Source organism: Manacus candei, unplaced genomic scaffold, assembly GCF_025592945.1.
Source record: "Manacus candei isolate 608988 ecotype Guabito, Panama unplaced genomic scaffold, ASM2559294v1 h1tg000088l, whole genome shotgun sequence".
Lineage (NCBI taxonomy): Eukaryota > Metazoa > Chordata > Aves > Passeriformes > Pipridae > Manacus > Manacus candei.
In genome coordinates, this window is record NW_026138136.1 from 9,521,466 (window position 1) to 9,545,779 (window position 24,314).

Here is a 24,314-nt window from a genome sequence, read left to right on the forward strand (position 1 = left end):
TGCAAATTTGGAAGCGATTTGTGACTATGCAGAGATGGAGTAGAAGGTGTGTTCTTCAAATCTTCCTAGTCTATTACGCTTCACATATCTGATAGAAAGAGACTTTATGCAACACTTCTACAGCCCTAAATTGAATTTTATTACTCTAATGCAATCTGAGGATAATTACAAAGGAAAATCAAATTTTCATAGTCACCTCACATGACACACTTTGCCTTATACACAGATCATCATGCGAGGACCGTCTCTGCAACAAACAGAGGCCAGCAGGTCCTGAGATAAAAGCTGGAATGTTCATGGAGTGAAAATATTCTTGTGAGAAACTTAACTGCTAAACTCCAACATTTTATTTCTTACTTTCCCTTGTCTATTTCTGTTTTAATTACTACTTTACACTACCAAACAAAATTAAATTTTATTTCTCTTTCTCAGGAAGCTGCAAAAAAGGCCTAGAATTTGAGTATTCAATGCATTTAAAACTCAGTAATCATTTTTTACTTCAATCAAAGAAGGTGGGTTTTATTTTTAGAAAAACATTTCTTATTCTCAACAGTCATCTTCAACTAAAGGAAAAATGCAAAGTAAAATTTCAGAAAACCTGATTTTTTTTTAACTTTGAAAATAGTTTTGTTCATCCCTAATTGCCTCTGATTTCAAAGGCAGAACGTGTAGAATTGGCAAAACTATTGTTGTTGTAAGTTGTCTCCTTTCTTGCACTTTTATAGAGTCCTGACAAAACATTGGAGGAATAGACTTCACTTCAAGCCATAAACTTAGAGGCACACTTTAATTACTCTCACTTAAAAACACACTGGCATGTGAAACTACATTTTTTGGCAGGATAAAGAGTAATTTTGTCAGGAAAGCCTAAAGAATAATAAAGATCTTCTAAGACCCGGTCCGTCAACTTTACATGCCATTATTACACAAAATATTCCTTTTTGAAAGATACCTCCATCTGGCATTTGTTATTACTAATTTTCCTCTATTCATAATTCACCAGCATCATTATGAGCAGAATGTCTCCAAACAAGGCAGTGCATTATCATCTTAATTAAGAGAGGCACCATTTCTTAAAGTGCTGGCAACTTTGTACATAAATATCAATGTCCTAACAAATGCCATCTGTTGGTCTTGGTCTTTAACAGGAATCATCATCTCAGCCTGGGGTAAAGTCCTAACAAACTATTGTTATGATACCATAACACTGGTCGCTTTCATTGGTGCGTGAAGAGTTTTGGTACATCTCAGAGGAACAATGCTGAACATTTTTCTCCTTGGTCTTTTCACAGAGCATAACATCATCCTTGGCAATCAGCACAAACAATGCTCTCCCTGCTTGTCCATAGCAAAGAGGAGAAGTTATTGACTGCAGCTAAAAAGGGGGTCTGTCATTAGAGCTAAGAATCAATAACTACTGGAAGTATCAAGTTTGACAGCAGTCATGACAAAAAGACAGCAGCACATATCACAAATGCTTGAGCTGGGTTGAAAACCCCTCTGAGGAGTGGCAGTCCAGGCAAGTCATCTCAAATCTGACATCTATTACCAAAGACATTCACTGGTCCCTCCTCATGCAGAGCTAATCCTGTTGAATCAGCTCAGATTCACCTTTTATTCTTACACATGGGCAATATACTGTCTATGTAAGTCCAGCAGCCACCAGAAACATTCATGGAGCATAACCCAAGGAGGAAAGTGGGATGGAGTCATGCTTACATTGTGCTACATTCATCCAAGACGAACCTCACCCAGGGCAGGAAAGCCTGTGTAAGCCAAGGTACTGCACGGATCCCCTTATAAAAGTCTGTAGTTTTACTGTGTGTGATGTTTTTCAGGAAACAGTAAATGCATACAACAGATTTACAGCTCAGGGACACTTGCTAAGGTGCTCTCAAGACCTTACAGAATTCCCATTTGTCAACGACAACTTCAATACCACAGAACTTCAGGTTTATCCCAAAAGAACCAGACTGCAACTGAGCCTGTGAAAATGCATCAGAAGAAACTGAAAGGCAAAAAGCACTTCTGAACTCTTTTCTGTGGTAAAAAATCAGATTTTAAAAAAAATAGAGAGGAAAAGGTACATTTGCTTATGATGTTTTTACACTGTAGACAATTCTGACACCAGATAGCAAATGCTTTCTAATGTTTGTTGTTTTACATGAGCAGTTTAAAGTGTTGCCCTCTTAAACAAACTGAGAAATAACCTTCCGTACTAAAGCATAGAGGTGACTAATTCCCATGGTGCATCCCTGGTAGAGTTGTCTTAAACAGAAACAAATGATGTCTACAGCTTTGAAACAGGAGTCCAACCTGCTACTATCATGAGGTGCTCCAAGGACAGTCCAAAAGACCCATGTGCTCACTGCTTTGTTATAAGGTGTAGATAAGCTTGAATATGTACACCAGGACTGCTTTATGCCAGAAACCAAATCTCTGAACTTCAAGCAGGAAAACGTGCTGCTACACCTCTCTGTGAAACCTTTGGTAAAACATCTTTCCTGTCCTCCCCTAGGTTAGGTACAGTCTGGAGACATACTACATTCATATACTTCAAGATTAGAGAAGATAAAACAGGTCAGGGAGTTTGTAGATGAGGGAGTTAGTGATATCTGACTATAACACCTATTAATGATGGTGTTTCTTACAGTTATGTCCTGATAAGCAGGACATTCGCAGTCATTTTATACTATTTTTCTTAAAGAAATAAAGAACTGCATCTGCAGCCGTGAAATAGGTTTCATTGCATATACCAAGATGACAGAAAATTCTCCTGGTGGTTCCCTCTGGCATTAATTAACACTAGAGGGCACTGCTTATTTCTTTATTTTATGAAAGAAAACTGCACTCTCCTCCACGGGCTTCCCACTGATTGACCAGTACTGTTTGGGATGCTGAGTTGGTACTTTATTATCCCTGAAACCCTGCTTTTAATCTGCAGACTGTAGGACAGCCCAGGAAATTAAAAAGCATCAGCACTACAAATCTCAAACATTCAAAATCAGTCAACTCTTTTGAAAGGGGTAGAAAACCAGGGCCTGAGTTTTATTTACCTTTTTGCAAAAAACAAGAGTCATATTTGTTAAATTATCGTCCACATCATAGTGGGTAGCTGTATATCCTTGAAAGACAAAGAGATTCCCTTAGCTAAGCACCTCTTTCTAGAGACAGGGCATCAAAATAACTGGGTTTGTGATAGAGACAGACATGTGTGAGAGGTAGCAACCTACAAGTGCCTATTTTTTGCAAGGGCAGAACTTTTGTTGAGAGAAGGCTTCACGCTCTAAAAGAAAAATGTTATTTACAACTCTGTATTTTTTTTGCTTTTACTTACATGAAAAATAACTCAGGTTAAGTGAAAATAGATTTCTATAGGTGAATTTGGTGCAAATGCAGCAGTGGAGGGAAGCCAGTTTGGTTTGCAATCTGTATCTTTTCAGAAAACAGTCTTTAAAGATCTTTTATCGGACCACTAGCAGCTTTCAAAAGGGATTGTATATTTTCAAAGATGACTGTCAAAGGCTCAAATTTCACTGTATTCAACTCTTTTGACTGCATGGGAAAAGGGATTTTTAAAAGAAAATAATAATTGGTCCTTATATTCTTAATTAAAATACTGACTTTTCTTCTTCCTTCTCTGGGAAAAAAACGAATGTTTTCATTCCACAATAAAAGAAGAAGCAGAACTGGCTGAATATTGCTTGGTTCAGTCTCACATGTTACACCTGACCTCTGACCGACAGAGTACCATCCTCCTCCCTTCCTCTTCCATCACACCCATTGAATTAGTCCCTGGGATATAGTAATTTATATAGCATCAGCCTTTTGAGCTGTTGGCAAAGGCTCGTGAACATCTGGCTAAGCACAAATGGGAGTTGCTCTGCTTCACTTGCTGCTGCCTGAATGACCTCCATGTCTCCCATCCATGCCTCTTTTCTTTAAACTATAATTTCAAGATGAAGCTCCTTTCCTTACAAAAACATAAAAGAGAGATTAACTCCACATTTGATTACATTAGCAGGATACCTGGTGCATATCTACCTAAACGACATTTGAAACATTTCCTGCCATTCATTTCTACCTTGCACGGGACAGAAGTAGAAATATTCTCTGGCTTTCAATAGCCACTCGCAAACTACTCAATAATTAGAAACTAAAAACTTAATTACTCTCCCTGCAACAATGAATAAAACATTATTTTAAGTGCTCACTAGGAAAAAGTATTAGTGCTAAAAGTAATAGGTTGTCAGAATTTAATGAACTGCCTACCTTTCCAGCAGCACTGATGGGAAAAAAAACTTGAAAGAATAAAGAAAAACGTTTATAATGATAAAAAACCTCTTTCTGTGAATGCCAAGTGCCACACTTCTAAATTTATTATTGCACTATTCCAATTTTAAAGTGTGTTATTTTATCTGAATGAATGTATACAACTATAAAACTAGGGAGAAGTCTGAGCAGCACAGCAAGAAGTCAGGCATATGGGTCCAATCCTGTGAACAGGCATCAGGAAGCAGTCTGGTAGACTTTACTCGAGTAGGTCCATGAGTACATATAGTGCTGCAGAACTATAAAAAAACTGTATATAAAACTAATTAACGTAGTGTGCCAGTCTTTCACTGTATGTCAAACAAACTAAAGCAGTTCTCTAAGATAGATCTGGTCCTGTGCCAAGAATAGGCTCTTTTCTTAGTTTTGCTTTTGTCCATGAAAGTTAGTCATAAATGTGTTGGCCAGACAAGGCACTCTACTTTTCTCCCTAGACCCCCCAGAAAATGGATGGAGAAAGGATTCATTCCTTTCCATCCACACAGGCACATTGCCCACTACTGCATTAAGACAGTTGCTGCTTCTGCTGAGATTACTTCATTCTGTATATTGCAAATTTCCTTTTTTCCTCAGAATCTGATCTTATTTCTCTGTATAAATAGTTAGGCATTAATTAGTGCAATGTCACATATGAACGCAAGGTAGATATTCTTCCACTGATTCAGGGATAAATGATTAGCACTTAGTGCAGGAAAGGAGTTTTCCCACAATAAAGGACCTTAGGCGAAGCAAGTGGCTGCGTACAAATTTCAGGAAGCTGAGTCCACGTCACTGTCAGCACCGACTGCTTTGGAGGAATGTGCAGGCTGCCTCCAAGGAATGCTGCCCCCCGCTCCCCATCAGAGATAAAACCTCCCTCCTCTCCTTTTCATTCAGACACACAGCAGCTGCTTAGCTAATTATCTCGGACAGTAGGTCCCCTCAGCGAGCCTTTGCCCCCACTGGGAGAGGGGAATCCTTTGTTGGGGAAGGATCCTATTACGCCCGCATATGAGAAGAGCTCAGCTTCAAGCCTGCATCCTTATTCCCTTTCTCTGTAAAGGACCCGCAGGTGGGGAGTGGGAGGAGAGAAAAACAAAATAGCATTGGACACCCTTTCCTATCCCATCCCCTAAAGCCATGCTGGCAGAAGCTCAAAGCACAGAGTGCAAAGAGACACCTGCAAACTTCAGGGAGCCTGTGGGTTTGGACAGACAAGCAGGTAGAACTCCAGGGCAGGATCTCCCCTGGGAATGAAAAATGCCCTACAGAGCCAGCACTTCAGAGCAATTTTGTACACTCTCACGTAGGGATTTTCCTGCCTCTTTGAGAGCAGAAATCGGCATTCCTGCTGCTGCAAGAAGTACCCGGCAGAAACAGTCCCTGGATTTCCACAGGGAGAGTACACAGGGAAAAAACCCTGCTTTAGGAAGATGTATTGGAGCTAAACTTTTTTTAAATGTCAAACGTCTTAACTTCTATCACAAGGGAATTAACAAAACTGTCAGCACAAGAATGATTATACATTTAAGTTCACTGAAAAAAGTATCCCCTCCTCCAGGTGCAAGTGTCCTCCCTAATTCTTGCTCCTATGTTTCCAAGAGATATGAAATGAGATTCAATCATTTGCGGGAAAATGAGTAACATGTAAGAAAAGTCCAAAGGACCAAGCAGAAAGATGATGACCCTGAGGATGAGGAATCAGAGACATGCAACAAAAGAGAAACAATTCAAAGAGAAGTACAGAAGAGCAGAGGGAAGTCAGTAAGAGCAAGAACAGACAGCAGGAGAGATGAAGGTCTGGAGTGCCATTAATATGAAAACAATAGTGCTTAAAGAAAGTAATGCTTAAACAATCAGCTACAGAGAACTAAACTTAATTCTTCAGAAGCATGGAAAGACAGAGTGAAAAAACAAATAATCTGTGTAAAACAGAGAGAGAAATCATCCTTTTGGGGTAAGTTCTTTCCTTTCTGAACACATCATTCCTGAATGTCCTGGAGGCTCCCCTGTCCTTGATTCCAGGTTTTAGCCAATGCTGGAGGTTCAATACCAGCTACAGCAACATATAAGAAATTCAGTGAGATTTAAAAGAAGAAGGTTTTTATGTGCATAGTTGGTAGAAGGGAATTTCCAGTCTTTATCATACTGCACTGTCGTGGCTCAACCCCAGCTGGCAACCAAGTCCCCTGCGGCCACTCGCTCACTCCCCCACAAGCGGGATGAGGGAGAGAATCGAAAGAGTAAAAGTGAGAAAACTCCTCGGTTAAGATAAAGACAGATTAATAGTAAAAGCAAAAGCTATCCACACAAGCGAAACAAAACAAGGAATTCATTCACCACTTCCCATGGGCAGGCAGGTGTTCAGCCACTTCCAGGAAAGCAGGGCTCCATCATGCATAACGGTTATTTGGGAAGGAAGACAAATACTATCATTCCAAATGTTCCCCCCTTTCTCCTTCTTTACCCAACTTTATATGCTGAGCATAACATCATATGATATGGAATGTCCCTTGATCAGTTGGGGTCAGATCTCGTGCACCCCTGCACTCCCAGACTCCTCACTGGTGGGCTGGTAGGAGAAGCAGAAAAGACTTTGACTCTGTGCAAGTGCTGCTCAGCAACAACAAACACATCGCTGAATTATCAACACTGTTTCCAGCACAAATCCAAAATACAGTTCCAAACTAGCTACAATGGAGAAAATTAACCAGCCAAAACCAGTACATCCCTTCTGGCAGCCGAACGGGACTATACTGATCTCAACTATTTGTACCGAACTTCTGTTCATAATGTTTGGCTGCAAGCAAACCACATGTCATGGATAAACCATTAGCCAGAGTTTCCCCTTCACAAAGCTCTAAATTACTATCCTTTTGCTCCTGTAGACCCATCCATATGCACGTGGAACTAGGAAGAACATTTGTCATACTATCTGCACACACTATGGCAAACAAATGCCAATGATTTATGCTAAAGCAAGTGTTTATATAGTTAAGTGCAAAAGGAAACCTTAGTCTTCATCTGCTGGATCCTGGGGCTTACGGCTATGGAAGATGGTGTTCTCTGTATGTTGCTCTGCATTATGTTAAGATCTTAAAAACTGATGGTGTCAAAACTTCTTTCACTGTTTCTATTTCTAAATTATTTAGCATATTAAGGCCCTGCTTACTCATAAGCAAAAAAAAAAAAAAAAAGGACAAATAAGGTGATGTGGGCTGAGAGTAGTGTGAAGTTGCGTGACAAAAAGGGCTAGTACTTTTCCCCTTAGTTTTATATCTCTGTTCACCACTGTTTTCCCAATTCTCTACTGTAGAAACCTCTGTCAGTTGTCTTTTACTGCTACTGTGGAAAAAAAGACATAAGCAATAAAAAAGCCCAACAGTAGGAGAGCACAACAGCAGATTTTACCTAAATTATGAAGCAAAAATCAGACTGGGACATTAAAACTCAGAGTCAACAAGGAATCATTTAACTGTACAGAAAACAACAGCAACAACCTCAAGAAACTTGAATATCTCAAGAAACTTGAATATCTCAAGAATTTCAATTATTAAAACCCCCAGGCTTTTAAAATTAGTTATATCTGGAGAGATAAAGAAAATGCAAGGGGAGTTCATTGGAAAAAGATCTTTTTTAGAATTGGCTTTCATAGTCAGGCTGGGGAGATTATTGCCAGGCCAATGCCACAAAAAGCATTTCCTGCCCTCTATAAGCTGAAAACTATAAACAATCTGGAACAGCAAGGCATCTTTGAATCCACTTCTCATTTGGTTATCACCATAGCTTTTATTTCCATTTCCAAACTGCTTCTCTTATGTATCCTTTCTGATTTTGCAAGCTAGAATACAGAATTCCCCATTTCCCATTGAATCTGATGCCTACTGATAACTTTGAACACATGGGGAAAGGCTGCTGCTGGAAACAACAGCAGTGAAGTCGGTACACTGTGTAGGTCCATGCAGACAGTACAGATCTAGAACAAATTGCTCAATCAGCTCAGTCTTCCTTCCTTTCTTGAAATAAAAAGCAACACTAAAAAGACATTCAAAAGTTACAATCTTTCCAACATACTATCAAAATCAAGAGCCTCTGCCTCTTCAGCCTACTCATTCCAGCTATGGAACAAGCACCATAGCATACTTCCCTTCAATGATTTATTTATACAGGTCCTCTCCACTTGAATGCAAAAGGCACTAATATGCTCTTCAGTTCTGAAGTGCAGGAAACAGTACTTCGGGTTGATAACTTCAAAGGAGGGCACTTCTGCATGTCTAAAAAATGCAGTGACTGCTCTTCCGTAAAAGTCAAAGGGTTACAGAAGGGAAAAGGCTGCGTTACAAGGTCAAATATTACATCACCATATTAGAGCAATTGGTGATGGAAAAGACTTGAGAGGTCATGTTGTTCATCCCCCTACTGACGCAAAATTGTTCCCTAGAGAGTAATACAGTAGGCAAGTAGTTGTTACACTAAAATATAAGTTACATAATGCAAGAGAATGGGGCTGGGGAAAATTCCTAGAAAATAAAATAATATAGAAGAACTTACTGCTTCTTTAGAGATTACTGTAGCCAATCTGAGGCTAAAGCTTAATTTTTAAAAGTATGTTGAGGCCAATATTTAAGTTTTGTTTCAGTTTACAAATAGGCCTCTGAATTGCTGACCTGTGTGCTTGTACTTGAACAAGCACATCAGTGCCTCCTGGATTAAAAATACTTAATAACAACACACTAGTCATGATTTGAGTTTTCTGGTTTTATTCTATTTTAAATAGTGTCAAATGCTGCCCTGCATTTTTAATCAGTATTAGTAAACAAAGAGCAACAAGCAAATTATAGCAACCTATCAACAAAAAAGACAAAAAATTTAGGCACACATCCACTATCTCTAGAATTATGGATGCCTTACCTGTGCTGACAGCTTGGCAAACGGCAAAATGTCTGAGTGCAAAGACATCACAGGTTTGTGCCAAGAAGGTGAATGAGCTCCTGAGCTTAAAGTTCATACCAAGTTTTTCTGTTGCATAAGACATGCCAAAATACATCTTTAAGACTAGGTTGTTCCAGTGATCCCAGATCCAGTCTCAGGAGTGCATCAGGATTTAACTAGCCCTTGGGCCTCAGAGGAAGCAGCCTCATAATTAACTGCATGCATTCAAGCACATCAGTTTGTTCAAAAATTTGGACAGCAAGTATGAACCACTCATCAGATAGCAAGCAACAGGCAAAAGAGCAGCAGCAGCTGATGGTGAAAACCTGATAAAGCTGCTTCTCCTAAGACTGCTACTAGTTTTTGCAATGGTGTGTGCATCTGTAAATAGCCTGCACTGCCTACGTGCATGTGAGACTTCCCATCTCACAGCCATGTTGCTGGGCACAGCTGGTTCCAATTCAATGTTGGGGGTTTTTTTGACCATTTGAAGTGGCCAAGACCAAGAATCCACCACAAAATCCTCACGTACATTAGATGTGCCTGTGACTGAGACACACTGTCAATATTAACGATTAGTATTTACTTCACTCAGAAGCATCAGCCACACAATCATGAAGATTCCTTCTGGGAAGCTTCTAAATGTAACACCTGAATCCACCAGAGCTTCACCTATAGGATTTTTTACCCCAAAACTTATTAAAAAACATAATAAGCAAAGAATTCCGATGAAAATGCCACAGCATCTCCAGCAAATTTATTTCCATTTTTCATTACATTTATTGATAATAATATTGATTTCTAAAACATTTTTTTTAAATTTAAATTCAATATTTAGACCTCCCCAGTCTGAAAATTCTTTCAATGTCTCCATATAATAGCCTCTTCCTTATGCTATAAACTTTATTTGTAGCTAATCTTTCCTACACCTTCTTGTTTTTGTATACCTCCTCTAATCAATTCACATCTTTAAATGTGCAAAGTCAGACACAGCAATTCAACTAAGGCTTTACTGATTTTGAGTAAAAAGAAGAAAGAGCATTTCAATAGACAAAGATTTGGTTTTGGTTTAGTATTAGTCACACAGCAAAGAACAATCCCTTAAGTAAGAGTCTCATAGTTCCTAACAGACGTGATCTCAGTCAAAAACAATAGGCTAGTTAACCAGCTTTGTTCTAATAACTTAAATTGACTCTTTCCATGTGTCTTGATGTATTTTAGGGTTCTTGGAAGGATGCTTCTTTAGGATATTTGAAGGAAATAGTTAAATTAACAGAAATTAAGTTAAGAGAGATGGATTTGTAACAGAGGGAGAATGAAGAAATATCAGATGTGCAGAAGGAAACACTGCAGCACCAATACTTTTAGCAGATGTCAAAGTAATTCAGGGTCAGCAAGTTTCACATCATTCTGAAATTGCTGGGACACATGAAATATACACCATTTTGGCAACTGAAAAGAAAGGCAAACCCCACGAATAAACTGGAAAAGAATCACGAAGATCTAAATTCATGCCAATGCATGAATCTCGATGCAGATGCCAGATCAAGCACATGGCCAGTCCTCCTGCAGTAGCCTGGGGAGGCTTGGAGATCCCCACTGTCTGCTGGACAACTCACCTCCCAGCATTTCTACGGCGGCTGCACCCCGCGCCTTGCCATCTCTTGGGTCACACTGGCACACAAGGCAGTGCAGGTGGCTGGCATATCGCTGCTCCATCTGCTGCCCCATGTCTCACAGCAAGAGGGACAAGAACAGGCATCCCAAGAACGTGGCACAGGCACTGTGATAAGCTTAACACACTAGGAGGGAAGGTAACACCACAGGGTAGCCAACAGCCTCAAGCTTCACATACCGCACACAACAGCCCTGCAAGAGAGCACTGCAGCTGCTGTCCCGTGCTCCAGTGCAATTTTGTCCTTCAGTTACTATTTTTTGTTACTACTCAGACTGTTGGGAATATAAAGGCTTCTCCAGCAGAGGAGACACACCTTCATGCTGTCTTTAGTAGTCTGATGTACAGGCATGTACAAAGATTTAACAGTGAAAGTACTCAGGTATTTCACATCCATATAAAAATGAGGCAAAAGTAGGATACTTCTCCACTTTCCAAGAACCACAATTAGGACGAAGGGAAGTATCCAAAGCTACATATATTAAAATCAGGAAATTACTGATAAAAGACCATGTTAATCGTGTGAAAACTTCACTTTTGGAAATTCTCCCCCATTTTCACAGGTGAAAAACATCCCTGATTTTCCAGGAACAAGATGTGTGATACCTGTAGGCTCCACAACAGTATGGTTGGATCTCACGAGAAAATACAAAGCAAATATCGGAACAATCATTTCACCCCCATCAATTAACAGAACAACTAAAAACCGCTGTGCTGGATGCTTCTTTGAGTTGCATTTGGGAATCAGTGAATTCACATAAATGCATTAGCAGCCGGAGAGAAGCTTGTACATAAATCCACCCACTGCTTTGGCAACACATTTTCCTTTCGGAAACAAAAGCTGGCCAATGCCTCTCCAAGCAGTGGTGCATTGCCCACTGGGGCACCAGCTCTTCACATCTCTTGCTGTCGACAGAGACAGACCCTCGAGCAAGCCCAGCCTCACTTAGCATGATTTCCTGCTTAAATTTCCCCCTCAACCTCTACACATCTCAACAGTTTTATAACAAATAATTTAAATGAAAAGTCGCTCAAGCTATCGGGCTCCTTTCCATATGGCTCCATTCTGTCCTGGGTCAGGGGAGCTTCCAGACAAGTTTGCAAGTTTCCAGGGTAAAAGGAAAGGCTATCCTGATGGTGCTCAAACCACACCACCCTACCACACATTTATATTTTCAAACATTCCTCAAGCACAATTTCTGTTTACCATACCATAGGGCACTTGGCCTGAACTTGTTTAACACATTTGCATTATTTATCCAAATTCATTCATCACAGTTGTAAAACATCTGACAGACGATGGAGGTTTTCCAGCATGTATCAGCCCTCTTGTTTAATTAAAAAACTGATTATTTTCACCTCTAAGTAATTTGACCAAAGCCACACAAAAGCATTCAGCTACACTAAATCTTTCTCTGTTTGCTATTAACTCAGTCACTAGCTGTAAAAAGCTCTTGCTATCTACTTATCTTATTGATCAGAAGAATATCAACTATATACACACATACACTATACATATTAATACACATAATATATACACACATTAGTTATACATATTACGTATGTTTATAGATATGTATATATGATATATATACTCTACACATTTAAATGCAATAGTTTCTTTTTAGGAAGATCTATGTGATAAGAAAAGCTTAACTGACACATTCATTGAATTGCTATTTGTAACATAAATACTGCCAATTACTATGCAAAGTGTTTCTGTGTGCAAAATGCCCGTACACGGCACACAGGTTACACACATTCAGCTACTTAATCCAACAAATCCCAGCCATAGGAAAACACGGTAACATAAAATCCACGGATTAATAAATTCATTTAAGTATCAACATCATGCACACTAAGTCAATGTAGTTTGCAATCAGATGCTGCAACTGGAAAGTAAAAGCTGTTCTGCTTTCTGTGATTAGTAAGCACGAGCACTGCCTTTTTACTTCTTGTCTCTTGCAGAAGGAAGATCTTTCATTGTTCTTTTCTTCGGTATTTTTTTTGCATACTTTGCATTGCCCATTAATCATACTGACACAAATCTGTAACCACAAAACTAGAAGCAAGCTAACAGCTAAGACTTGCAAGAACATTAGAAGGACCAGATCCTACCTTCTACCTAGGCTTTCTAGATTCCAAATCAATGTAGTTCAAAAAGTGTCATATGGGCTGCAGGAATTCAAGATCCATTCACTGTTCCTAAGAAATCCATAACTGTTTGCTGCATGGTTTGGTTGTCTCATATGCTAGCTTTTTCTCCCTTGAAGAACTATATAAAAAACCACGATGAACTACATCATCACACTTTCACTTGACAGCACAGGTGGGTTAGTGCAGACCTCAGGGCAAATAAGTCCCTACCCTTTCTCACATTAGGAATCAGAAGTATCCCGGGAGAGTGAGTCTCAGGGAGAAGCCAGGGCAGTAAACTGAGAATGGAAAATCTCTGCTTCTCTTATATCAACAGTACCTTGAGGATCTCTATGTTCTGAGAGCTAGTATGGATCTATCCCTTTGTCTCCCTCACCTCCCACCCTGTCATTATTTCTAAAGTCTATAAAGAGACACCGGAAAATAAAGATGATGATGGGGGATGAGTACAGAAGACAGCTCCAGCAAGAAAACAATAGGGTTTGCACATCTGATTATAATATATTACATTCAGAAAACAAGAAAATGTGGCTTCTTGGAAGAAACGCAGGACTATCATCTACAGAAAGAAAACCATGAAGAAATTACCAGGTGCTCAAGTTTGCCTCAGTGGCACTCCTGGTCTGCAACCACTACTAATCTTCCATACAGAAAGCAGGCAATGAAGCTGAAGGGACAAAAGATCTTAAGAAAAAAACCAAACAATATGCTTATTCTTTAATCTGAAAACGATTCCTTACTGTATACTTCTTTTTTATTGCTCTTTTTATTAGCCTCTCTTAGGCTTTTTATGTAAATAAGTGCCCTACAGCCTACTGTCACATGCTATATATGAGACAACCTCTCAAGCGTGTACAGAAAACTTCAGTTGATGCAGGATTTGGCAACTTGCTTGGTAAGTGGCATTTTAATTCATGAGCATAATAAATACATGATGCATAATCTACTTGGGCAGCCTGCTAGTTTTAAGATGTTAGTCTAGACCTATAAAGCCCTAAATGTCTTGGGACCTATTTATCCAGTCATTGAGCTTTTTTGGAAGTTTTCTGATGAAACAAAAGTTATAATCAGAAAATGTCGGTCACTAAATTGGAAACACTGCCTTGAAAGCCACTTGCAGCAAGCAAACTTTCTTTAGATCCAAGACAGGATCCCAAGGAAGTTTGCCTAGATTCATTATAACTGAGGACCCTGGAAGGGTATGGCCGTCAGCCCTAAGGTTGGTGCTGTGGGAAGCTGTGAGTCTGCACCATGGTGCGACAAATCAGAAGAGAACTGCAGATCCTAACAGATTGAGAGCTCTTGGAGCCCAAGCTGTGCTGCACACAACCCAGAGAGCCCAATCCTGAGCCCAAGTGCCAAAAAAAAAATGAAAAATGTGCACTTCAGTCACAAATTTCAGAAAAGAAAAAAATTATTTGTACTCAGAGTACCTTTCAATATCAATTTTCTGCAGAGGTATTAGGATGGTATTTCCTGAGCAGTTTCCGAGTTGTGCCACAGAATATTGGGTGTGTTTGTGAAAGCTCTGTCACTCCTCACTCCCTGCAACTTCAGAATTTTGCATGTCTGGAACAATCTTATTTTTTTCCGGTGTTTCATTAGCAGCCCCCTTCTGAGAAATGCCAGGTGGCACTGTGCCCAGAATCGCTTGCCAGCTAATCTCAGAGGATTGGGCATTATGCCATTTGAATTAAAAGAGCTCAGCTCTAGCTCACTGATAACATTTAGGAATCAAACCAATAAAATGGGGGAAAAAACTGAATACAAATAACCTCTGAATGCACACAGATGATGGCTTTTACCGAAAATGTATACAGTTATGGAGAAAGAAAAAAAAAGCAGTAGTGGTCTTTTCTTGAAAACTTAAACCAGGGTTCAAGTAAGAAAAATTGGCTATGATTTTATTAGTTTCTGAAAACAACAAAAAGAAAAAAAAGGAATTTGAACATTTAACTACAAAGGTAACATCATAGGGTTCCCTGCAACAGAGAGCTCAAACTTCAGGCAAGCTGTGCTATGCTACTCACCCCACAAAGTGTGGAGGAGAAAGAGGGAGAAAAGAATTTGCATTTGAAGGGAACAATGGAGTTTCTCCCTCAGTCCCTTCATTCTGGCATTTTGACATGTCCTTCCCAAAATAAAGACGACGTTTAATTTATGAAGACTAATAAAATCATAAATAGCCAGTGAAAAAGTCTGCATAATCCTAACATTGTCCACATCAACAATAAAACATGGGATACTTCAGCATGTGCACGTAGATGAGTAGGCAAGAACACAGTCTAACGATTCTGTAAATAATAAACTGTTTTTCTATCACAAGTTTTTAGGTTTTACAGGCTAGAAATTCCCACGTACAACACACCCCACAGAGGAGGTATGGGAAGGAAAAACACAAGGCTAATAAGGACGTGACTATTAGGAAATAAAGCAATTCAAAACCATTTCCTATAACTCAGTTAAAGAAAAATATGGGAGGCAACTTGGCTTACTCTGACTGCTGTCTTTATAAAGCCTATCTATGTTATTTACATCTTCTCTATTCTTTCAGAGACCATGAGTCAGTAGAGGACAGCTTATTTTCCTTTCACTTCCTCGTACATGCCTTGGAGAGTCAGATAGCATCGGTCTTGGACTATTTCATAGCTAATTAACAGAGACAACAGCTAATCAAATCAAATCAGTCATACAGACAAAACTGTCCTTTTCCTGTGACACAACAACATCCAAGAAATTTTTATAGGAGAAATAAACGAGAGGCGAGTTAGAAGGTCTCTCTCCATCTTACAAGCAAGGATAAAGCAGTTTTAACTTTGGTCAGAACAAACCCCCTACAGTTCAGATAGATGAGGGCTTGCAGAAGTCACTTGCTTTTTCAGCTCCATTTGCAAAGCATGGACATAAGCCACAGGCAGACACTTTAGCACCCTCCAAACAGAGGCAGACATTTCAGAGAGGATGCAATCTGGTGTGAGGCGCTTGCCCTCTCCCTGTCTTTCCCCCTCTGCCTGCCTTTGCCCCTCATGTGCTCTGCTACCCTCGGGGGGCTGCAGGGACCTGCTCATCTTGAGCTCCCGAGGCAGGAGGGAACATCAAGCGTCCACCAGGGTTGGGTGAGTCAAAAAGGAGTTTACAGGCAGGCAACTCTGCCCCTACCCAGCACACTGCATTCCATGTCTGCCCTGAGCAACCCTTGCCACTCAGTGTCTCCGGAAAGCAGCTGGGGGCAGAGGAAAGCAGCAATACTCCCCTAGCCTTCCCACCGCTCTCAGCACCCCAAATTATCAGCACTCCTGTGCAAGTGCTCTGTCCTCACCATGGGCAGGCCTGCTGGATAATCATTCCTGCGTTGTTTGGGCTGCTGTTCTCCACTTGGTTTTCCACACAGTGCCCTCACTAGCTATTCCCACATCTACTCTCAGCTGACAGGAGCCCTTTCTCAGCACTGTCCTTGCTGTGAGGCTGTGACACCTGCATTTGCCAGACTAACTCATTTTCCCACAGTGGCAGCACTGTTTCAAGCCACCCAGCTGCCAAAGCCCAGGTACCCCTGAGACATTCAACTGGGAGCAATCAGAGTAAAAGGCCTGTCTGCCAGGATGGGTGGCTCCAGTAGTGTGCTTTCACAGGTGGGTACTGTGAATTCAGTTCCACAAGCAGTGCCTCGAAGTGCCAACACTGTGCATTGATGGAGTGTAGACCTAACACAGGGCTTGCTGCAAAAACCCATTGCTGGCTCCTGTGATCCACATTTTGTCCTGCAGACACAGCATGACAACCCATGCCAATGAAGCACAGGAAGTAGAGGAGCCCAGAAGTGAACACTTGAGCCCTCCTTTGTCCTTTCTGCTCATATGCCTTGCAGAAATGACCACATTAAAAACAAGTAAAAAAGCAGAATACTATTGAAACACTGAATTTCATCTGTTATTATCTTATTTACAAAATACACATTTCTTCCAGTGAGAATCACATCTGACTTGCTACTGACCCAGACAGAAATTCAGAGGGAAAAGGACTAGCTTCTGAGGTCCTATCCGTAAAAATGTTTACTATTTACTTTGGTAGCTACTAATCATTCTGGGATTTATGGGGTGCTTCATCAACCCTTAGCAGAGCTTGCTCATGAGAAGACATGCAACAAAGCAAAACCAGTACTAAAGTCTGCCTCAATGAGAGCAGAGCAGATTAAACCTAGAAATTAATGAAGGACAAGAAGCATAATTACAGATGACATCTGTACAAGGTCACTTCCATTGCCCAGCAATATGTTTTTATACAGATCTTTTAGCTGCTGTAGGACTGGATTAGTTACAGTGTTTACACTGTCAAAATAGATTTTTAAATACTTCCATACATCCTGTTTCTTTTAAGAGCATTAATACACCTCCCAGAAGTCCTCAAGACATCACATGCTATGGATAGCCAGAAACTACCTAGATTTGTCCTCTGTGTTATATTGTGTCCATTGTCAATACTAAGCAGTCATATAATATGAATTTACAAGAAACATATGCACACGCAAAAACACAGGCATATAATCAAAGTATATTGTGCAATTGCATCTTTTTGGTACCTTGAATTTAGTCACACTTTTGATCCAAAATATACTGCTGTTTTCCTGTACCAATAATATGGCTGGTAATTTATCAAATACTTGAATACTGAAAGAAACACTGAAAAATTTTTCACTGAAAAATTACATGCCCACAAAAGTGTAAAGCAATACCCACTTCAACTGCTTTTCCTTAGGCATGACGGCCTTCTTCCCATCATAAATGGATAAGACAACAGAGAGACTACGTAAAATACCCTGGATAAACAAGTTGGCTAGCTAAAAGCAATGAGAAAATCATCTCACTTCAAAAATTTCTGAAGCTAGAAAACAGTAATGAAAAAAAATAATTAAAAAAAATCAAAGTTCCTGCAAGAAGTGACCCAGGACCTGAACTTCAGACTCAATCACTCCCTAAACTCTGGAGTCATGGATGAGCCTGAACGTGGCAAACGTGCTCTTTTTCTACAGACTATCAGAACAAATGAAACTTTATTATGCAATTAAAATCAAGCATCATTTTTCTGTCATTACATCAGAATTTGCCTAAAGAAATCAACATTCCTCAAGCTGGAGCACTCTAGCCATGCTACATGTGCTGTTGGAGGCAGGTTAAATCAGTTGGGAATCCTATATGCCTAGTATCTGGCTTCAATTTTCCCTGGCAGTTACTCCCTTAGCACTAAACTACAGTGAATCAATACACTGCCAGGCATATTTCCTTTCCCTTTTCTTTTTGAGATGCTGTCCTATGAAAATCCTAAGTAAAAGAAATCTTTTGCAGGTAGATGGAAATCACTTCCCAGGCTACAGACTTCAGAACATCACTGTTCTACCTACCCACCAAAAACTTCTGGCACTAGATGAAAATGTTTGTGTGTCCCTTGGTCATGTTTTTATTTTCTCTCAGTTCGCTTTCTGAAGGACAAAGCAAAAGATTGTGAACAGATTTGTGTAAGTGCTTTGGCATGGGAGTGACTTCACACAGCAGCATTTCCTTACCCCCTCGATGGGGTAGGATAGCACAGGTCATATCATGCCAGTTTGTTCTGTCTGGAGTCAAACTGCTCTCCCTCCCCCTACAGACCAAGCCTGCAGAATCCAGAGGCACAGTCCTGTCTAAATCTGAAGAGACTAAGTGAGGGCAAAAATGAACTTTTTTTCATCTACAAAAAAAAGGCACCAAAAAAAAATCACCAAAAAGCTACAGATATACAGTATGCACACATACACTCTTTGAGCTTTCCTCTCTTTTGATAAACTTTTAAGTCAAAAGTAGCTTTCATGACAAGTCCTTGGTTGAAATCCTTGAAACTCTTACTGATTTGGCTCCCTTAGATGAAAGCCCAAAACACAAAACTTTTGTTTTCATGCCATCTGCAGCAACCAGAACCAAAGCAAAGACTTGACGGCTATTTTATGTTTGAAATATTGGCTTCAAAGCAATGGGGACAGCACAGTGTGGGTGGGCCTGACACTACAGCTGTCTTAAAACAAAGAGCCTATATATCAAAAAAGCTCACAAGAGACAGGATTTACCCGGAAAGGATTACATCCAACAGAAATGAAGATGAGGAGGAAGACATGCATGCACATGTGTTCAGGGAAAGCAGGGGGAAAAGGGTAATAGTGCAGTTAAAAAACAAAAAAGCAAACAAAAAAATACTGAAGAATGTTCTATCCAATTGCTACCACTGACACGGAAAGTATTTTTTAAAGACATTTCTGACTGTACTACAGTATCAGTGCAATATCTTAAAAATGAGAATAGAATAGGTACTTCAGTTAGTAATGGGGTAAAACACTCAAAAAAGGAGTCAATTTAATTACATGTCTGTATTCGAATGAGACATCCCATGCATCCCAACTAACTTGGAATAACAAGGACCATAGCATTAGTGAATCAAAATGTCATTGAGGTGGCTAAAGTTTAGATCACTCTTTCCATCTGTCTACTCCATTGCAATGGATTCAGGGTGTTTTTACTGTTTAAGCAATGAGAAGTATCAAACATTAAAATATCACATCCACAAAACTCTTGTCAGCACATATTATCAAAATAACAGAAAGCCTAATTTTAAACAGAAGTGAAACAGGAGTAAATCATTTCCACAAGTATGCCTGTGCCTAAGTTTGCAAATGGAGTTTATGGCAAGTGAATATTTTGATTGCAGCATTGGTTTAAAACATTTGACAGGTTTTCAGGCACCAGGAGTGTAACTTCCCAGAGCCTAGCTTCTCTCCTCTTACTGTTCCAACTTCTGAAGCCAGCAAGTGTGTTCACACACAGCAGCAGTATCTTCCTATGCCTGCCCAGTAAAAAGGCTATCAGGAAGCAAATCAATGTGGGCTCATTTCTGTCTTTCCCTCCTGGGACTGCATGGGACAACACAACACAGCTGGACTGAGCCACCTCACCGCTGAAGGATCCAGTTTGCAAACAAAAGTTGACGAAAATGTCACCTGCTGTTTTGGAAAGGCCACCATGGTGCCAACACTGTGCCTGAAAATAGTGTTTCGTCAATTCAGTCTTAAACTGGTTCACCCTTGGGACACAGGCATTGCAGATTTGAGGTGAAAACTGAGGACTGTAAAGGCATACACCTACCTGGTGCTGGAGTCAATAGCCTGACACCTCCCTCTTGGAAAAGATGGTGCTCTGGGTTGTGCTGCAATGTGTCAGACAACACTCCCATGGAGTTGGTATCGTGATAACCCACACCACAGGTATCCACCACTTTCAACAGCAGAACTCTGGTTTTTTGAGTCAGAGGATCCAGGCAGCCAGCAACAGGTAATATCATTAGCAGAGGCAAAAGCATTAATTTAAAGCAAATCAGGATGTCTTTGTATTGTAAATCTCTCCCCTCTCTCAGGCTTGCACAGAAACTTGCTGTTCATCATCTCTTCAACAAAGTGATTTGTGTGTAGAAGCTGGGACCCTTTGACTAAGAATAACCATTTGGTGGGAGCAAAGGGATCTACTTCACAGCTAGAGAGAAAGGACATCCACAGCTCCAGGCATTTCACTTGAGGAGCCTCCACACAGATGAAAGCTCAAAGTCTCTTTTGCAAACCTTTGTTTTTCCCCTTTGCCAACTATGATGACTCTAGAGTCACTGATAATAAAAGCAGATGTTTACAGCCACATGGGAGACTTCCCTGTATACAGTGGCTACTGCATTACATCGCATTAGTTACTCTGTGACATCCACCACAGGTATCACATTGATTAGCAGACATTTTAAATCCCATTGACAGTGATGAGCTTAGATGTGCACAAATATTAAAATGTAGACTCCTTCCCCACCTGGTGATTGTAAAAATGGTTCTCTGAAACACTGGTTTCTTTCACGATCCTCATTCCTCCAACTGAAAAGTTTGTGGATGGTTGTGTATCTTGCTGAGAGACAAAAATGAGGTTTTCCTAGTACTTAATATGATTGCAAGATCTATGATGAAACCTTCACACTCTCTGCGATATATTTTAGAAAGCAGATTTTTTCTTCTATTTTGCATATTCCTGGAAACAGTGCAAACATCTCCGTCATCAAACACAATTGACACCCTAAGTAATTTTCTCTATTTTATACAACATAAAAAAGGCTTCTGTAAGAAGAAACAAACATCTTTAAAATGACTCACTGATATATTCAGATCATTGCTACCTGGTCCTAGCTGGGGAAACTCAATCTGTGAATTGCTTCCTGCTATCTACTTAATTTTGTTTGTTTTCCTCTGGTTCAGTATGAATTATTGGTCTGATTCACTGACTGTTTTCCATCTGACACCAACCCTCTCCATTCTGACCATCAATTTTGCTTTCATCTGTACGGAACCCAGTGCTGGGCCACTGATGTTCTGTCAGCTCCATAATCATTATTACAACTCAGGTCTGTTAGGCCACTTGGAAAATTATGGGTACAATTTACTGACTAAGCATTGCTCTGAAATTACAAGTATGGCTTTAAATCAGTAACTCACATAAACATCGGTGCATTAAACAGAACAGAATTACTCATCAGCTGAGACCAAGACATCCACAATAAACTTGTACTAGACATTCATGTGTAGCAGAATCTGATTATCCTATGCTGATGGAGGCACAGATTTCAACTATCAGATGAGGATGCGTATAACTCGCAAAACTTTTCTGGTGATGTAATTTCAAAGAAGACTTGGTATCTGATGCTGTCTGGGATCTGGCATTGGTATAATAAAATCTTAAGGAGATGGCTTCCAAGAAAGTATATTTTATAAACCTAATCTATTACTGCAATGCAGATGCCAGCAACTCAGGTGTAGAGGAAGGTATAGGAGGGATCAAACAAGTTCTGTGGTGCTGACTTCCAATCACGTGCCCATTTCCTATGCCAAGCAGAAATGTGAAATCCTGTATTAATATCTGAATATAACTTTGGGAGATGCTGGGATTCAGCTATTGTAACAAGCAAGGCCCATTTTTAGTGTTCATTTACTTCCATAATGGGAACAAGCTGTTTTCTTTAAAAGGCTGATTTCATGCTCAGCAGGGTCTACTGCAGTACATTCATGAGGAATGATAAAAGTAGATAAAATTATCAGATGAAATCCTTGATCTTTCTTACAAATGACTAAGGTGTTGCAAAATCAGACAAAAAAGGCATGATTTTTTTAATCAAACAACAGGTAACAAACGAGACAGCCTGGTCCACTTTTGCTGTACTGGGTCTCCTGTCCATCTGTCTCTGGATCCAAGGTCTAACATGAGAGATAAATAGAACAGTTCCTGCTCAGCCACCCCCACAGCTTAGGGTGTTTGGCACCTGCATGTTGACAGGGCTCCAGGAGGATCTGCAGCACACTGGGGATCTGGTGAGAGCAAATGCCCGCATTTTGTCTCGAAATCGCCTTGGTAAAGGTAGCAGCTATGCTATTTTTGCATAGAGTAACAGGTAATATGCCTGTTAACAGGAGAGTCTCTCCATCTCCTTTCCCTGCCCTCCCTAGCCCAAATGGCCAGAGGAAAAAAAAGAAAAAGCCACTTTTGCAAATGACTATATATATATAGTATAAGGATAAGTTTTTCTTAGCAGATTTTCCCAGAAGATGTGAGCTTTTCGTAAGGATAGTGGTGAACAATCTTAGGGGCAACTCAATATTTTTGGTAAGCTGAATTCACTGGCACTGACTGCCCTTAAACTGATGAGCAGCATCAAAATTTTATCTCCTCCAGTACCCTCTTCTCTTAACGTCATGCAAAGCAACTGTTGGGGCTACAAACTCAAAGCTGTATCATTGTACTAGTAGTAAATTTAATCACAATTCCCTAGACAGCACTTTTTTTACAGGAAAGATGGTAGAATAGAGCACTAACGGTCAGGAACATCTTCTCCCTTCTGGTGCAATTTGTGCTTCACGTTAGAAAGCAGCACTTCACGAAAGAGTGCAACTGCAGCTTTGCCAACTCTCAAGCATGTCAATGCACTCTGGATAAGTTTTAATTTCACACTAAAAGTGCTTGTTAAGTCTCATTGGGACCTTATTATTTAGTATACCAACTGATAGCTTCTGCCAGCTGCAAGCTAATCCCATTGAGGTAAGCCCTTGCTGCAGCTTTCAAGTGAAAGTAGGAGATGCTTTTGCTGCATGCACATGTTTCTCCTTACATATCAACTACTGCCTCACTGGCTCTTACATTTATACCATAAGTATCTTCACAATCCTTTCTCCCAGACCAGAATTAATAAAAAAGAAAGTGATCTTGGAGGTGAAGAACTGGTATGCACTTGGACAACCCCAACACAATCCTACTCCTGCAAGCAGGCTAGGCCTGGACCAATAAATTCATCAGCACTTGTAATTGTGAACGAAGCCTGAAAGTCAAAAAGACCATTTGTGTGCAAAGAATAAGCATTAGTCCCGCAGAATCTTTGCTTAGCTAGTTTTTGCTTGTTTTCTCATATTTAAAATGGGCAGAATAGTATTGTCATACTTAACAGAAATTCAGATATACCTTTAGAGCAGGCTATTTTAAGTTGTTTCATGATAGATTTACAAGCACAAGTAAAACATAAATAGATTTCTTAATGGATGAAGGATGGTACCAAACATTTGTTACATTCAGAACAGATTAGTTTTAATTTAAAGGGAGCAGAGGCAAGGCTGATACATCATACACAATTATGTAAAGTGTCAATCTCCAGCCTGAGAGGCATGTGATTTGCTGCTATGCACCACTTACACCTGGATTTTCAAACAACTGGTTAGTGGAGCCAAATGACTACACAAATTTTGTTGCACTTGGAACTTCACTTAGTTTTATGGCCAGCAATTTGCTCGTTGTACAGACATTGATCAGAGACCTGAATGGCATCTCACTTTATTACTCAGCAGATTTTAGACTTGAAAATAATTTTAGAGTAGCAAGGGCAGTGCAGGGAGAGTTGTCAAGATGCTTTAGCTCCAATGGCTATGATCTAGGATTTCAATCAACTTTCGAAACAGCACGATACCCACACAAGTCCAGAACGAGAAGTTGAGTTCTGTTGTTCAGTGGCACGGCTCCTTCCCCAGAAGCAGACACTTAGAAACGGCAGAAGGTGTAAAACCCAACTGACTCCAAGTTCTCCTAAACATTAGAAAAACATGAATCTGAAGCTCGCAGCTGCATTTTATCAGATTTATCCATATAAATAGACC

The 24,314-nt window shown here is 40.1% G+C and overlaps 1 protein-coding gene across 10 annotated transcripts in view; it reads right to left on the reverse strand.

Moving 5' to 3' along the window:
- The window catches only part of FHOD3 (formin homology 2 domain containing 3), a 385,259-nt gene that overhangs the window by 213,045 nt on the left and 147,900 nt on the right, over window positions 1-24,314 (reverse strand). The window lies entirely within an intron of this gene.